The sequence below is a fragment of the Physeter macrocephalus genome, chromosome 9 (assembly GCF_002837175.3).
Source record: "Physeter macrocephalus isolate SW-GA chromosome 9, ASM283717v5, whole genome shotgun sequence".
Lineage (NCBI taxonomy): Eukaryota > Metazoa > Chordata > Mammalia > Artiodactyla > Physeteridae > Physeter > Physeter macrocephalus.
The window spans coordinates 58,281,706-58,299,420 of NC_041222.1; the positions used below are offsets into that span (position 1 = coordinate 58,281,706).

The window sequence follows — 17,715 nt, forward strand, 5'->3', positions numbered from 1 at the left end:
CACTTCTTTTCCAGCCTGGGAGAGAGAGGAGTGCTAAGCAAGTATTCTTAGCAGTTAACCAAGGACTCTGGAATTATCTTCACATTTTCAGCTTCAAACCCTGATCTAATAGAAATACTGATCCCCAAAGCCACCCCCATCTCCTTCTTCTCGATGGTAGGGTGACTTTTGTCTTCTTGAAGGCATTTGGGCTTTTCTGCTGCTACCTTGCTGTGTTTCTCCATTCTGCCGCTTGCTATCCTAAATCAGTAGCTGCTATTTCTATTTTTGCTGATATGGAGATGTCTTTGTTTCTACTGATTTTATGGCTCTTATAACAGGCTCTGATAAAGTTTCATCAGTCTATTTAAATTTCTTTGCAGCCCTCTCTCTTAAGGAACGTGGAATCTGTTTTCCTGAGGCTCCGTATAAGCATGAGGATTTACAATTTGAAACACCCCTTCTTACTGACAGAAGACCACTGTTCCACATAAATTCCAGACACAACATCAGAGGCAAAATTCTTCTCACCATTTCTGGTAAGCCCAATGGATTCTAAGATGGACATTGTCAGTTGTTTACTAGCATCCATTCTCCCTTTCTACTTTCCTGACAAAACCCTGATTTTCTTCTTGGTGTTCGACCTCTGACCCAATGCAGCCCAGTAACTCAAGAGAGGTTCATTCAATCTCTCATTTCAGGGATCGGTCTTGATTGGTCCAAGCCAGTCATTACCACCCCATCTCCTTTGCTGGTCATTACGTCAGGAACCAGTGATTAGGAGAGTTCATACCTGATGGTCCCCTGGTAACTACTGGTCCATTGGGTGGCCATGGGACTCAAGTTGGCCAAATAAGACTGAAGGGAAGGATTTTTATTCCACAATCAGGAGAGAGTTTTTGTCTCTTGCTCACTGAACATGAATAAAGAAAAATGGTGCCCTAGATGCTGTTGAGAGCTAATTTGCAATCATGAAGGAAGGCAGCTTGAAGACAAAGCCAACGAGTACAAAAGGGCCAAACTGAGGGAATTTCAGAGTATCAGAGTCTGGGCCATGATGCGCCCAACCTTCCTGATATGAGAGGTAATACATTCCCTCATTGTTTATACCTGTTTTAGTCAAACACATTCAAATTGATGCAGCTTCTTAAGTAAATGGGGATCTTGTGTTCTTGCCAGGTATGGTAGAGGTCCTGAGGTGGGCTTGCATGGGGGGGAAACCCAGGTTTTTAATGATGAACTGTCAGCTTTGTTTGTATAGTGCAACTGAGATATTTGTTTCTTGTTGATTGGCTTTTTTAACACAAGACAGAGATGCCACTGGGCCCTCAAATAAATTCTTCTTCACCAATCGAGTATTTTATCCCAATTATTCTATTTATCTTAATGATAGAGTAGTGATGATCATGTCATATCTGGTCATGTCTTATAAATGATACCTAACTATAAGAACCTTAAAAACCCTTAAAAATCTGATGTTGATTTTGTACAGCTGTCTAAATTATGTTGGAAAAGGGCAACATTTAGTTCATGTATGACTAAAAAAAAAATTCATTATGACCGTTCATTCCAAGATGGCTGCTCTTAGGAAAGATACTTGGTATCTTCCTAACAAAAATGTAAATATTCTTCACAGTGTGTCATATCTCTGGTGGCTTGGAGAACTTGGAGAATGAAGGGTTTTATGCTGTAAAATGATTATTTCCAGCATTTCTGATCAAATACCTTATAAGGAAGTGAATTATGTATGGTCCAAACCAGTTTGAAGCAGAATAAATTCATTCACATCTTCATGCTAGGTGTGATGGGTTTTTAAGTTTTAGACATTCAGTCTCTTTTCTTTTGTGACAGCCTCACTTTAATGCCTCGGGTTTCCTGAATACCAAGCTCTCTTTGGCTGATGTAAACTTTCATTAGTGTTTCTGACCTGCAGGCGGGGTAATTTGCTTTTTTAGGGCAAAGATGTACCTAGTTTCATTTCAAGTAACCAATGACTTCTAGTTTTTCTTTCAGTTGAACTTATGTATTGGTGTGTGTGTGTGTACTTGTGTGTGTGTGTGTGTGTGTGTACTTGTGTGTGTCTGTGTGTTTATGTACACACATGCCTGAGCTTTTTATAAACCAGTAGCAAACAACTTAAGAGATGTGGTCACATAGAATGGACTATGCATCCTTTTCTTGAGTGAGAGATAATACATCATTCTTCTCAGGTGGAATCTTTTATTTATGCTTTGGGATTCCATTTTATCGAGAAAGCTTTGGTTTTCCTTTTCGGCTTTGTCTAAGCTCTACTTTAGTAAGTAATTCAAATCAAGCTGACACTTATTAGTGAGGACGTGGTCCACTCCAGTCTCATACTCACAGTCCAGCTGTTGCCATAACAACTTTGCTATGGACTTTCCTATTTGTAAGTATGTCTGTGTAATGGCTATGCTGTTTGGTTGCAGATCTACTGTTTGTAAGTCAGTGGAATAAAATCGCTATCCACTCCCATGCTATAGGAATCGGTTATCAGGGTTTTTATTTTGTCATTAAAAGAGTGATAACTTAAAATTGGAGCAATTAGATAGTGTTGTCATAATCAGGAATACAAGATTTTAGTAGCTGAGAATATTACTATTTTCTAAGACATTTCACACTTATCCTTTTATCCTCACAGTAATCATGGGGGTAAGGAAGGTACATGCGTACATGCCATCATCACTGTTTTGTAGTTGAAGAAAATCAAATCAAAGCAAAGTGATTTTTCCCGAGGCCACTCAGTTAAAAAGTGGCCAGTCCTGGGTTTCAAAATCAGAGCTTCTAAATTCCACTCTCTTTTTGCCAGAGGAAGAAACAAAGGTTGAAACAGTACTCTGAGATCATTCCAAATTATTGCCTGTGTTGTTCTTGACATTAATTGTTTGAGATATTTCAAGGGGATTTTAAGTAACACCCTTTGTTGGAAAATGGAACTGTTTATTTGGGTACTCTGGCTGGCATGCCAGTTAAATCATTTCTGTGTTGTTACATACTTCTTAGGGCAAGGGCGGAGGTGGTTCTAGAAAGACATAACTTCACATTCCTTTCTTTCTTAGAGACCCAGAAATTCAGATTCTCTGGGGATGGAACCTCTTTAGGTTTAGGTTTTGAAAGGATCTTTTGAGTTGTTAGCTCCCCCATGGAAGAGTTAGAAAGTTTCAGTGCTCTTTCTGCATCTTAGAGATACCATTTTGTCCTGATTACCACATCTCTTGGAATTCTCTCTGTGATTTCAAGAACTCATTCAGTGAATTTTTTCAGTGTCTATATATGCTGGCAATGCTCAGCTCCTCCCTTTGGGGATCTCACCATGTTTCCTGGTTTACAGGGACTATGTTCAGAAGCAAGCAGTTGATTTTGCTGAGATTAGTGATAAACTAAAGAGGCTGAAACACTGTTTTACTACTTGAGATACTCTGCTCAAGTAGGAGAATATTCCATTGAGTCGATGTTGGACACAGGTTGTTCCTTTTAAACCTGAGTCAATATGTTCTTCTAGAAGTTGTGCTATTAACATTTGAAGTCTGTAAAGCCGGATGCTTAAAATAAAGGCTGTTTCTTTAAAACGGGGAAGGAGTATCTTTGGGGCCTGGGCGCCATTTTTGTTTAACTCTGAGCAGCATCAGAGGTGGTCCTGGATGCTGGGAATGAGCCCACCGAGCTGGAGGGCAGCCTGTCAGACAGTGAGAGGCAGGGGAAGGAAGGAAGTCGCTCATGTGCTTCCTTGTCCTCTACTTGATCTGCACTCCCTCCCAAAGTGATTTTGTCCCATCCCAACGGCTTACTGCATTTTTCAGAGCTTGCTCAGGAAAATAGAAGCCACTCTAAGTATTATAAGCAGTAATGACTTCAATTCAGAGAATTAGAGGCTTGCAAAACTGTTGGAAGGTCTGGGAGCAAAGGTCATCTCCCACTGCAGATCTCAGCTGCCTGCATCTCTGGAGCGGGTAGTGCTCAAAAGCTTGCCCGGAAGTCACGATAAATTTCAAGTCTCCAGGAAGCCGACACAGCTGGCCTACAGCTCCATAGCAGGTGATTCTCTAGAGCTTGCCTGGAAACCCCCGTATCTGCTGACGTGTATGCCTGGAAATCTTGCTGGAGAACTCTGGCTTCCAAACTTTGTGCAAGGGCCTCTGAGAGGCAGAGTCTAACTCACAACCATACATCGGAAGACTTCTGAGAAATGTGTTTCCAGGCTTCTCCCCTGTGATGCAGAGGAAAATGTAGCAGGAGGTGGTGTTGATGCTGAGTTAGCTGACAACCAAGGACGTTGCCTGTATCCATTTTAAAGACCTTTTCTTCAGTCCTCACCACGTGAAAAACACTGTTACCATATGAGAATGCGCGAGTCCAAGGCCTCATGACGATCACAAATATGAATGAATTTAGTAGTCTTTATCCTCTTAAAAAATTTCTCTTTTAGCCAAAAAGTAGGGAAATAAAAAAGAAGTGAGCAGGAAACCAATGATAGCATCACTTTGACCTACGTTTCTGTCCCCAAAGCAAACAACTTCACTCACCAGTGGAGGTAATTTAAAAAAAATTCATATGGGTCATTCCAGTTACTCCCTGAGTCTTTACCAAGTCTGAATGAATTTCAAATATTGACTGAGAGTTGTCTGTTCTATCATAAGGAGAGAGACTCCTAAATCAATAGTTCTCAAAATGTCTGATGCAATGAAGTACTTCTAGAGTATTAATACAATGAAGAAAAACACCTTTCCTTTTAAAAGTAAAAGGGGATGATCAGGGAAATAGAAATAATAATTCCTGTAAAGTAGAAAATCATCTTCTGGCTCTTCCCTCCAGCTCTTTCTTTTTTTTAATCCTCATTGCATCATGTACTTTTTCTCTAATCCCGCTTTCTCTCCTCACACCAATTGTGCCATTAGCTCTTCCTTTTCTTTGTTTTTCCAAGGAGACTTGGCCATAGCCAGTAATGGTCATCCCCCACCTCAGGAACACTGACTGTGTTAATATAAATCATTTGTGGAGAGCATATGATAGCCGACCGCTCCGGCCAGTAGGTCTTGGAATGTGTTCTCCTGCCAAAGCCCCTTCTCCCTCCCACAGACATTTTCATCGCTGGATTGCAAAGACAGATAATGCACACGAAGCAATAAGAGCCATTTTTTTCCAGCATACCTTCCTCCCACCAAAACTCACCCTGATACCCAATGGGAAAGAAATGAGATAATTAGGATTTGTTTTTCCTTAGAAAATTTGCAAGACGAAGCCCAAGAGACAGAGCCTGCCAGATGTTGTGGAGAGCATGACCACTCGGTCCCTTTGGCCACATATGCTGAAGTCATGAAGTCAGGAAACCTGACTCAGGAGTCGCCATCCAGTGTGAGGGCTGACGAAGCACCACGTGGTCTGGGACCACTGGTAACCCCGCCCGTCCCTGGAGCCCGATCCTGACCTGAGGGCTTTCTTGGGCAGGGGTCAGTGGGACGGAGACTGGGGGCTTGGGACTACTTGAGCACGTTCTGGGAAACCCCGAGAGACTGGGATAAACTGCGGCCTTGGTGTCCCTGCAGTTGCAAGGGAAGTCCCGTCCATGCCGTTGATTGATGCCAAGCTCCTGGAGTCTACCCTGGGTCATGGTACAGGGTCTTGGATGCATATGCCCACAACGAACGAGATAGGATGTCCTATAGGTTTAAATGAGAGAAAGTGAGAAAGCACATACTTCCATGTTTTTCTATTACAGCTTTATTAAAATTACAAGGTGAGACAGTCCTACAAAAACGAACACAAACATAAGAGTGAACAAAGTCTTAAATACAGGCTCTAGGCTCCACTTGCTCCTCCCTGAGCCCAGAGACAATCAGTTCCCACTCTGTCATATGCTGTTGTTCCTGGTCGAGGTGGCATATTTATACCAGGCTTTTATGGATTCAGAAGGCTTGAGTGCCAAGCTCCTTTTCTCCAGCCTTGACACAACCTGGCAAAGCAAACGGGATCCTCCTCTTTGGCCCTGCTGATCAGCTCTGAGACCAGCCCCAGCTGCCTCTGACTCCCCAGGGACCAGAGCACCTTCTGGGCTCACTTGGAGAAACATTCCCCAGATATGGAGTCGTATAATCAATGTGGCCCTGTGCTTTGGTTCTCAAATGAGTTCGCAGAACGTTCACCAGGGAGACTTGTTACAAATGCCGATTCCAGGCTGTCAGCCCCAAAGGTCTAGTTGGGCTGCTGCAGACCAAGGACTCTTTCATAAGTTCCCAGGTGAGTCTGATGGACTTGCTGAGCACTGCCGACCTGCCTGGGACCGCTGCACTAGAAACATCCTGCAGCGATGCCTCTGCGTGCCTCCTTTGTACCCCTACCCTCCCCGCCCAGACAGGTGCAGACATTTGCTCTTTGCTGTAGAGCAAAGAGCGTTTTACAACTAGCTTTCTGCACAACAGTAAAAAACAAAAGAGTTCAACTTAAACATAGCCAAATTGCTTTTCACGGAGCAGTAAAGTGATTTCCTACCCGGCTCTGCTCTGAAGGGGATCTGAGAAGCTCTGTTCACTCTGGGCCTTTTTGCACGTTTACCCTGGGCCCACTTCAGATTCACCCTGCAACAGACCTGGACTGCTGGGTCCAGTGTCCATCACACTGGCTTATTTCAGGCCTGCGTCCCTAGTGGTGGGTGGGAGCTGGCTGAAGCCTTGGGACAGCTGGGTAGCAGAGCCTCGTGCCCGCGCTGCCTGGTGGCCTTCTGAGCTCTGCAAGGTGGGTGGTCCAGGCGCTGGCAGAGCTCAAGGCTGCAGGAGTTCACAGCCCCCTCTGGGGGACATGACGAATGGCCGCGCTGACAAACCGTGGTCTGCTTTCCATCTCGGAGCCATGCACGGTTTCGCTTTCAAAGCAGGAAAACAAACCACGGGAACCAGTCACAGCACATGCAGGCCACAAATGATACAGCCATTTTCTCCTCTCAAGCAAGGGACCTGCAAAGGTGAAAGAAAAACACCTCTGTTAGAATTCTTTGATGAATACAGAAAACTCCACTGGGGCTTGGCCTGAGAGCTCCCTTGTCTGCCCTTCTTCTGACCAGGTTGAGATTCAGTCGTCTCTGGTGGGCAGATTGATCTGATATTGGTCTTTTCCAGGGCTTTCCAATTGTGCTTCAGCCCTACTGCTTCCCAGGCCACTGTGGAGGGGCCACGTAGCACACCAACCGGCTCCATGTCTGTCGGATGCATCCGTATAGCGCCACTAAAATATCCTTTGAGGAAAAGACCCTGCAGGTAGAGGACATTCAGAATATTCTAATCTACTCTGATCTCACCTTCATTTTAATGGGTGGGTCCAGTGAAGAAAGGAGGAGAAAAGAACAGTTTCACAAGAAGTGCATTGATTTCTGTGACCCGCCTCTCTCTGATGTCGCCCCTCCCCCCCCATTTCCCTCTTTCACCCTCTGTTCCTTCCTTTAGGGTTTGCATGGTAATTTAAGGTTGAGTTATCAAGAGCCAGAAAGAACTAGTAAAGAATTATGTCTCTGTAGATTGTGAATGACGAGAAAAGCGTGTTAGCTAACCAGTATAATAAGTGATTCCCCTGCCTCAGCCTCTCTTAGTTGGCAGACAGGTCTCTGGGATGCCTTGGTCCTATCTGCCACACTAGTTCATGGACACGGAGCCTGTCCTCTCTGTGTTCCTCTGGCAACATAGGAAATATAATAGATAACTTGGGGTGGCTGCCTGTTAATAATGGCTCACCCTTCCATGCCCACTCCCCACAAATGAGTGCCCCCGCAGCCACTTGTATAATAAGTGGCTTTGTTCCCCTAGCCATAGCTAACTGAGCCAATCTGGCCAATGAATTCCTTCTCTTCATAGTGTAGTCTTTAAGAGCATGGACTGGGGCTTCCCTGGTGGCGCAGTGGTTGAGAGCCCGCCTGCCGATGCAGGGGACACGGGTTCATGCCCCGGTCCGGGAAGATCCCACATGCCGCGGAGCGGCTGGGCCCGTGAGCCATGGCCGCTGAGCCTGCGCATCCGGAGCCTGTGCTCCGCGACGGGAGGGGCCGCAACAGTGAGAGGCCCGTGTACCGCAAAAAAAAAAAAAAAAAAAAAAAAAAAAAAAAGAGCATGGACTCATGTTCATGCAAGAGGTGCCGTAAGAAGTAGGGCCATAAGTGTTGTAGGTAGACAGGACACTATGAGCAAAGCAGGGAGGATTAAATGAATAAAGAGTGCAGGGTAGGCTGGAGGGAGCACCAGGAAAGAAGGGTGGGGACCCTGTTGTATCAGGTTAAAGGATCTGGAATATTCTCTTAGGCAATTGGCAGACGTTAGGAGGTACCTTAAGCAAGTGAAATGATCAAATCGAAGTATTACAAAGTTAACTCTAGCGGCTCAGTGGAACATGGATCGGGAATGGAGAGGTGGTTAGGAGAATCTCTCTCAAATAGCTCTTTTGTTCAGTTATTTAGAAAAATCCTAAAGGGAGTGCTCATTGGGTGTCAAAGGAGAGTGGATAAGAGCTTCAACTGTGGAGGTCACTGTGAAAAAGAAGGAGAAAGGGCTTCACGACGCAGATCCAACAAGACTCAATGACTGATTTGCTGGGGTATGAGGGAGGGGCAGGACTCAAGGGTTACTGAGACCACAAAGGGACTGACAAGGGCCGCTATTCCAAAAGGGACATGCAGGAAGAGGAACTCTTTGGGGTAGGGGCAGGGGAGTCGGGAGGATGTATATGGAAATGAGTTTCCTCCTTAAGTAATGAGGCTATCCTAACATTAGAGACAGTCCACAGGTTTAGCATCAGTCCACGCCATCTACAAAACTAATGTGAGGGGGCTTCCCTGGTGGTCCAGTGGTTAAGGCTCTGTGCTTCCACCGCAGGGAGCATGGGTTCGATACCTGGTTGGGGGACTAAGATCCCACATACCACGTGGCCAAAAAAAAAAAAAAAAAAACCAAAAAGCAAAAAACAACTAATGTGAAAGCAAAGAAGTATATTTTATGATGATGTGAAATAATCAGAACATGCTAACAGAAAAGTCATGAAGGAAACAAGTTTTTGAAAAGAGTGTGACCCGAATACTGATTTGAAAGCCCTTTCAGGAGCAGTTGTGCCTCTTGTAGATCCATAGCAGGGCCGGGACACAATCACCTTCAGTGAGGGTGGGCTTCTTTGGAGAACTGAGGTAAACATTTGGGCCCGTGGATAAACACTGCGCAAACTTCTTTTGGGAAAGGATGCTCAGGGGAATTAGGTAGAGCAGAAGATCCTATTTTCTGCCAGTTTTCTCCCCTTCTCCCAAGTTTCTGAAATTCACACTTGGCTTACTCTCTCTCTCTCTCTCTCTCTCTCTCTCTCTCTCTCTCTCTCTCTTTTTTAACACACACCATGTGTACCTGTGTGTTGAAATATGGACAACTCTGACTTATTAGGATATTTTTTCTGTATCACCTACTTCCCCATAGAAGTGTAAGAAAGATGGAGTTGGGGGGAATAGTAGAAAGAGCCAGGCTTTGGTGCCAGACAAACCTGCTGTCAAATTCTACTCGATGTGGCCCTGGGCAAGCCACTGAGCTTCTCTGGGCCTCAGTTTCTTTAAAACTTCATTGGACTATTTCAGTATTGGAGGGGATGTCTATAAAATATTGAGCGTTTAGTAAGCATTTGATAACAATGAGAATGAACTTGGTACTTTGTGACTACACACTCTGAGATTTTCTTGTTGCATTGTTCATCATAGTAAATAATGGTCCCAGCATATGAGCCAACAGGTAAAATTCTCTAGAAACAAAACTTTAGCAAATATCAATGTGGAATTTATTCATGTTTTATTTAATTACTTGGGCATTTAATGAAAGAATGAATTATTAAGTGAGAACATTGATTGTTCCCTGTGTATGGCAAGAAGATCTCCTGTGTAGGCTTAAAATAGCTCCATAAAATGTGGAGCAGGCCATAGTAAATTAAAGAAAGGAAGGGAAATGGCATGAGGATAGAAAACACAATTTAGTCTGTAAGTCTTCATAAAATGACAGCCACACCCCAATTATTCCACAGCCCCCCTACCCAGGACGGTGGGCTCTCTGGAATGCTGGTGAGCACGGGGTTCATGAGCCAGAGCAAGGCAAGCTCTCTTTGGTGTCTGTGTCCCTCCAGACCCTCTACCCTTCTTCACCCTGCTCTGGGCCCTGGAAGCCTTTCTCTCCAGCTTCGTGTTGGGTTTGTCCAATGAAAAACCCTTGTAGGATATGGGAGGGAGGGAGGAGAGAAGGTTTGAGGTATTTATCCTCCTGATTCTCTCTACTGAGGTTCTTGTCTCTCTCCAATGGGTCTCTCTTCTCTGACACTCTCCTTCTAGGTTCTAGAAGTTACGTACCAGGTTCCCTCCCACCACCCCTTTGGGCCTAGAGGCGGTAACATCTCCCTTGTCTTTAGACCCGGGGTACTGTACCATCCCTCGTGTGGTACACTCTGCCCACGCTGCAAATACGCCTTTAATTAAACCTTTTTAGAGTTGTTTGGATTTGAGTGTGCCATCTGTTTCCTGCTGGGCAGTTAGCAGTGATACCAGCCAAGTCTCACTGGTACTAAAGACTGAGAAAACTGGAGGAAAGGAGGCAAAAGGAGAAAACAGAAAATCAGAAAGGAGGGAGGGTATGGGGGTGATGGAGAGTATCACTGGAGGACAGAGGAGTAGAGAAGGTGAGAAATAAATTGTGGGTCATACCAACGGAGCAGAAAAGTGATGTGTGGGGCAAAGAGATGAAACACCAGCCTAGCAGTCTGGGACCACCCGTCACACTTGGACTCAATAGTCCTTGAGAACCTCCCAGGTGTCAAGCCACACAAGATGGTCCACCCAGGTGGGCTAGAGTGTGTAGTGCAAGGGTAAATTGAGTTGTACTTAAGGCAGTAACCTCTGAGCGCTTCACTGTGTGAAGACACAGTCTAGGAGTTGATGGTTAAAATGTATATAATCTAGCATCTTGAGATGAATCTACATTATATTCCATGTATTCCAAAAGGGAAAACAATATTTGTTGAGGGCCTACTCCTTGCCAGAACAGGTGTTTTTTTTGTTTGTTTTTTTTCGGTACGCGGGCCTCTCACTGCTGTGGCCTCTCCCTTTGCGGAGCACAGGCTCCGGACGCGCAGGCTCCGGACGCGCAGGCTCAGCGGCCATGGCTCACCAGCCTAGCCGTTTCGCGGCATGTGGGATCTTCCCAGACCAGGGCACGAACCCGCGTCCCCTGTATCGGCAGGCGGACTCTCAACCACTGCGCCACCAGGGAAGCCCCAGAACAGGTGGTTTTTAATCCTCATAGCAGCTGAAAGTAGAATAGCATTATCCCCATTTCATAGGTGAGGAAATACCTTCAGTGAAATTAAGTAACTGGCCTGAAGCTACACAGCTAGTGTGTTTCAGAGGTGGGAGCTGAACACAGATTTTCTGATTTCACTGAGCAACCACACTAACTCAAAAATGATGAATCCTTATCCAGAGTGATGCATGAACATTTCCAGTAGTTGAGGCGTGACTGTACACTTCTATGCTCTGCTAGAGACTCATGGAAGTATATAAATGGATCTCTCTTAATGGCCCTGATCTATGTTATTAGTGAGAAGCCAGAAGTGGCACAATGTTGAGCCTCAAATGTAGCTGTTGAGACAGAGAGGCTTACATTTTGCCCTCCTTTGTACCCCGTGCATTGTGCTCCAGATGGTCAGCGCTGGGTTGGTATCAGTGAGTTGCACACTAGGGCGTATTCTCTGGGGCTGGCAGCTGGAATTGCCTACTGTGAGAAATGAGGAGAAAGAAAGTCTGAGCTTTAAAGGGAAATAGACACGTACATAATCACCCTGGGCTTTCTAACCAAGCATTCTCTTCAGTGTAATCCATCAGTTACTGAGAGCACAGAGAGCCCAGTCCAAATCAGAGCGTGCCTCTCTTTTAGCTGTGTGACTTTGGATTCGTTAATCAACATCTCTGAGCCCTTTCTTTCCTAATTAATAAAATGGTGCTAATATTATTATCATAACTTACAGGGTCATTTTGAAGATTAAATTACCTTTAAGTATAATACAGTGCTTGAAATGTAGTGGATTAAAATAAATGATCACCATCGTCATCATCACCATCATCAAGGACTTCACAGCCTGGTTGGAAGGATATGCAACTAAGAGTTGCTATTTAGAAAAAAATGTGTTCATTCTGAATAGTGTTTTTCAAAAGGAGAACGAGAGAGCCAGCTTTGGTTCATACCCTTTAGTCTTGGGGCAAGCCACCTAGTTTCCCCAAACCTCAATTTTGGAATATGTAAAATGGGGCTAATAACGTGCCAGCTCCCCAGAATATTGAGTTAATGATATACATAGATGAAATGGGACGTAGCACCTTAGAACAGGGGTCCCCAATACCGGGGCTGCGGACCAGTAGCGGTTGCGGCCCTGTTAGGAACGGGGCCGCACAGCAGGAGGTGAGAGGGGAGCAAGTGATCGAAGCTTCATCTGCCGCTGCCATCGCTCCCGTTACTGCCTGAACCGTCAACCCCTGCTTCCCCGCGGTCCACGAAAAACTTGTCTTCCGCGAAACCGGTCCCTGGTGCCAAAAAGGTTGGGGACCGTTGCCTTAGAACATGGAATTAAGGGAGTAAGAGCTCCTCACTTGTCACAGCACTTGTCGAGTTTTTGCCACCTTTGATTTCCATCTCAGTGGCGTGCGTTCCAGAACCAACATGTTAAAGGTCTCTTTCAGTTTCCAGAAGCAATTTCTTGATTCATTTTCCTTTCTAATGTCCTCCCCTTAGAAGAAATAGACTTGGCATGTGTTGGCCAGAGACGGTGTGTGAACTGGGATTGGGGATGATGGTGGTATGATGTGCTGTGCTCACATGTGCGCATGTAATGTTTCCAGGAAAACTGAGGCTGCTCTGCGAATTCCCAGCACCAAGTACTAGGGCAGGGTGGCTCATTTTGTAGCTCTGACAGGGGATTGTCACTAAGGATATAATGAGAAGCCCTTATTTGGGAAAGCTTTCACCTGTGGAAGGTTTGTTTTGTTTTCTAATAATTTCTCTTAAAACAGAAAAACACTAATCAATATCAAATCTAGTTGATTCCACAACTGTTTAATGAGTGACTGTTATGTAAGACCCTGGGTTTGGAAGCCCCACCCCTTTAAGACTTATTTAAACATTAATTTCTGCTACAGTTAATAAAGCAAATCACGACCAGCCTTTTGGCCACCGCTACAGGGATTAACACCCAAATGCCTCTGACGAGCAGCTGCATGTGCCAGTGGGACTGCACCCTGTTCTCCTAAGTTTATTCTCCTGTTTCCTTTTCAGAGAAAAGAGGAAAAGAGGCACAGGAATCCCCAGGCAAGAAGTATAGATAGCAAAAGCCATTGCATGGAGCTCTGCAGAGGCTGACAAGCATGTGGGTAATGATGTAAGGGTGGAGAAGTGGTGGGTGAACAAGAGGAAGGGCGAAGTGAGTGTGACTGCATTTGAAGCTGAGTCAGCTCTTTCTGATTTCCTGTTGCAGACTAATTTCTAAACATTTCTGATATTGTCCTTATCATAAGAAAAAAATACCTTAGGTTTCCCTAGTGACTTCTTCTGCAGCAGACTTCTGAGAAGCAGGTAGTGGAGGGAACATTTTTATGAGGTGCATGAAGAGGTTAATTAAAGAGAGCATCTAAACCCTAATGAATATGCCCCAGATACCCATATTCATGGGCTTCTGACGGGAGTCTCCAGCCTGCACTGGCTTGGCAAAGAGGATAGCATCGGCAAGAAAGACAGATTGCACAACCAACATATTTTATACGTGTGATGATGAAGGAAAAGACTCAAACAGATACTCTTCTGCAGGCAGTTAGGAAACTCAGAGCAGACATGAGACAAGTTAGTGTGTGCTGGCCAAATAGGAAGATGGAAAGAGAGAATGATTGTAAAAACACCTACCCACCATTTCAGTGGCTATTACTTGGCTATGGAAAAGGCAGCTTACAACAAACCAGAGACTCTAAGAAACCAGCACTGTAGGGAGATGGCTTTCAGGTCAGAAAAATTCTCGCTAATCCCTGCTTTGCAAAACATCAGCGAGTACATGTAATATGCACAAAACCTGAGCTTTCAATAAATCAGAAAACAATGGAGGCATTGTCTGAACTCAATAGTCCTTTGCATCCACCACGCAGAACACTCCAGTCTGTGTGCAGCCAAAACTCAGCCCAATCTTATCGAACTAAATTTTGATTTATGAGAGGAAAAACCTAAAAAAGGAAGCAGCGAAATAATGATATTAATTCTAATAATGCATCGACTAGTGCTCATATAAATCACTCTCCCCACTCAGATTGATTTCATAAGAGTAAGAACTCCATGCATAAACTCATCTCCAGCCTCCCAGGCAGCCACCCAGGGCCTGCTCCTGCAGATAGAGCTCAGGAAAAAGGGTGGGGGGTCTGCTGGAAGTTCATAGAAGTTTTGCCTGAGAAAAGCCTGTGGGATCAGCCCCAGAGGTACCGATGTAATTGGCCACACACACAAATGTTGCCGCATCCGAACATTTTTGGCAACTCATGAAAGCCTTGTTCCTAGAGGCCACTTGAGTGTCCAAATAAAAGGGGATTTTTGTTAGTGAAAACTGGAAAGAATAACCCATCCTAGGATCAGGCTAATAGGGCCTGGCCTGTTAAAATGTAACACTGGGCCGGCCAGAGTTTGAAGTGTTGCTGGCAAGGATTTGGAGCAGCCGTGAGGAGAGCCAAGCGTCTCTCACAAGGAAAACTCTGCTGGTGAGGGGAGCTTTCCACTGCCCCAAGAGCCTGTAGGGCCCACTTCGAGGGGGAGAGCTTCTTCTGGGGCAGGAGTCTTCCATACAGGGCTGAAGGGAGAGAGCCTAGGGTTGCTTCTGCCTCCCCCTGCACCCCAAGCTCCCCTCCCTGATCCCCTACCCCACCCACCAGGCTGTGATTCTAGGCAAGTGAGACTCCGTGGCCGACCTCTGGGGTCGCTTCTGCACATGGCCTGGGAACAGCAATTGCTCTCCTTGTGTTTGCAGGGCGTTGACAGCCCTGGGCCGAGGGAGCTGGGGGAGGGAAGCAGAAACAGTGATGCTGTAGAAAGAAGGCCACAGAGGCCTTCTTTTATCACCAAAGGCCTCCAGCTGAAGAAAGTTCTACTGCTGCCTGCTTCACAAAGGAAATGCCTTCTTCTCCTGCAGGCCAGTCTTGGCCTGTATGTGGAGCAGAGGCCCTGAGGCTCTGCATCTAGCGTTGCCAGATGAAATACAGGACGCCCAGTGAAATTGGAGTTTCAGATAAACAATGAATAATATCTCAGTATAAGTATGGCCCAAATGTTGTATGGGACATAATTATACTAAAAAATTTTTCATTGTTTATCTGAAATTCAAATTTAACTGGATGTCCTGTATTTTTATTTGTTGTGTTAGGTATGATTGTTAGACACCACTAATGACCCTCACCTTTGAATAACCTCCTCCCCTGGAGTGTGGGTGACACTGGTGACTAAATGAGACATCACTTCTGTGATTGTCTTACATTACATGACAAAAAGGATTTTTGCAAATGTAATTAAGGTTACTAATCAGTTGAGTTTGCATTAATCAAAAGGAGATTATCTATTATCTATCTAACTATCTATTACCTAACCATATGAACCCTCTCAATGTGGATCTAGAAGCCAGAGACAGAAGAAGTCCAAGATTTTAAGCAGTAGAGAATTCTCTGTTGGCTTTGAAGGAGAACACTCTTGTGTTGCAGAGAAGGCCTCATGGCAGGGCACAGCAGTCAGCCTCTAGGAGCTGAGAACAGTCCCCATTTAACAGCCAACAAGAAAACAGGGACATCAGTCCTATACCACAATGAACTGGATTCTGACAACACCCTGAAAGAGCTTGGAGTAGGACTCTGAGGCTCAGGAGAGATGGCAGCCTGCCTGACCCTGATTTTAGCTGTGGGAGACCCTGAGCAGAGAACCCATCCGAGTTGTGCCAGACTCTGGATTCCTGCAAACTGTGAGAGAAAAATTTTGTTGTTTTCAGTTGCTAAGTTTGTGGTAATGTGTTAGGCAGCAATAACAAATAAATACATTTGCTAAATCTGGCAGCCCTATCTGTATCCTGTGGTCTCTAAGACACACTTGTAGGGGTTCCTGGTGAAGGTAGCAAGGATAGAAGATGGATGAAGGGACAAGGGAGGCCTGGATATATACCGGGCATCCTCTTGTTAGCAACCTCAATAGAAAAAGAGCAAAGGCAGGAAGGCAAACCATAGTCTTGACTGCTCTGGTGCTCGTGTCCTGGCAGACAGAGGTGGTCTGGCCTCCTGGACCCCACAGCCCCCAAGTCTTAGTTTAGACCTGTAGACACACACACACACACACACACACACACACACACCGCTATACACCTTCTTTCCCAGGGAGGAATGTGGAAGACAAGCTTGTCACTTGTCTCAGAGACAGATACAGTTACTAGTTCTGTGCTTAAACATGTGGTGTCAGCCAGAGCCCATTACTTATCCAAAGCTATAGAAACACATGTGTTTCATGTAAGGATAAAATCTGCGTGTGTGTATGTGTGTGTGTGTTGGAGGGTGGGTGTGAATATAAACAAAGAAGGTGAGGGCTGTGCCAGTCTAGAACTTCCTTGGGCATCAATTCAGCTTCCATTCAGATCATGTAAACAAGCCCTCAGAGTCTCAGAGAAACTTGGATATCATTTTTAAAAGGGTCAGAAGGCTTGGTTTTGTGTTTCAATTCTCCAAATGTTCTTTTGCTTATGGATTCCCCTAAATTCTCTTTCCAACAGCTTCTTCTGTCCCTCTGGCCTCACCCTACCCTTAAAAGTGGCCAGAGGAAAGTCTTAGGTGTCAGCCAGTCAGCATGGAGAGATTCTCTTTCATCCCCTGGGTGTCTGGAGGTGTGAGTTTAACGAGAGGCATCGACCTTTGAATTATACAAATGGACCTCTTTAGCAATCACTTCCCTCCCCAGTCCATACCCACCCTCAGCTTTTAATCTTCTCAATTATATTTCCTTTTCATTGATTACTACTTTGCTAACTTTCAGATTGAACAGGCAGTAAAACCTTAGCCACACAGGTAACACAATTGCTTTTAGAGCCTGACGCCTGCATCTCACCTCCTGAGGGGGCTTTCAGGCCCCCCTCCCACCCTACTTGGTCTCGGCAAGTCCATTGGCCTTCATTTGCTTTTGTAAGATGGCCCCTTCCATCCAAAGATCTGCGCAGTTCCGGTTAGGAAGATGGGGTTTCAGTTCTGAACTTTAGTAGCCAAGATGGGAAGGTTGCATCCTGCCACTGGGAGTGTGGGAAGGGCCCTCTTAGAGGCCGGCTGTTCCCGTCTAGGCCTGGCAGTGGCAGCTGATAGGCCTGGGAGCAGGGAGCTCTGAGTTCTCTTCCCACCTCTGCTCTGACTTTTCTAGTGACCTTCGTTGAACCACTTAACTTTCTGTGCTTTCCTCTCTGTGCCATCTGTAAGGGGGAGACAATGACACTTGTCTGTGAAAATGCTTTGAGGGATACTGGCATAAAAGTTGCCATGTAAAAGCAAGTGATGGGCAACGCTTTCCATAAAGAGCCCCTTGTGTGCATCTGCAAGAGGCCACACTGGAGGGCTAAGAAGAAAAATGGAGAAATTTCCTTGATATCGAGGCCAGGCGGAGGACGTGGCTCAGGACCAGTTAGAACTCCCTT

At 45.3% G+C, this 17,715-nt stretch overlaps 1 long non-coding RNA gene across 1 annotated transcript in view; it reads left to right on the top strand.

Annotated features, from left to right (window-relative positions):
- Positions 1-17,715, top strand: part of LOC102981039 (uncharacterized) — a 54,836-nt gene that overhangs the window by 17,581 nt on the left and 19,540 nt on the right. The window contains exon 2 of the long non-coding RNA XR_448109.2: positions 363-518. This is a non-coding gene — a long non-coding RNA (uncharacterized lncRNA). The remainder of the gene's footprint in view (positions 1-362; positions 519-17,715) is intronic.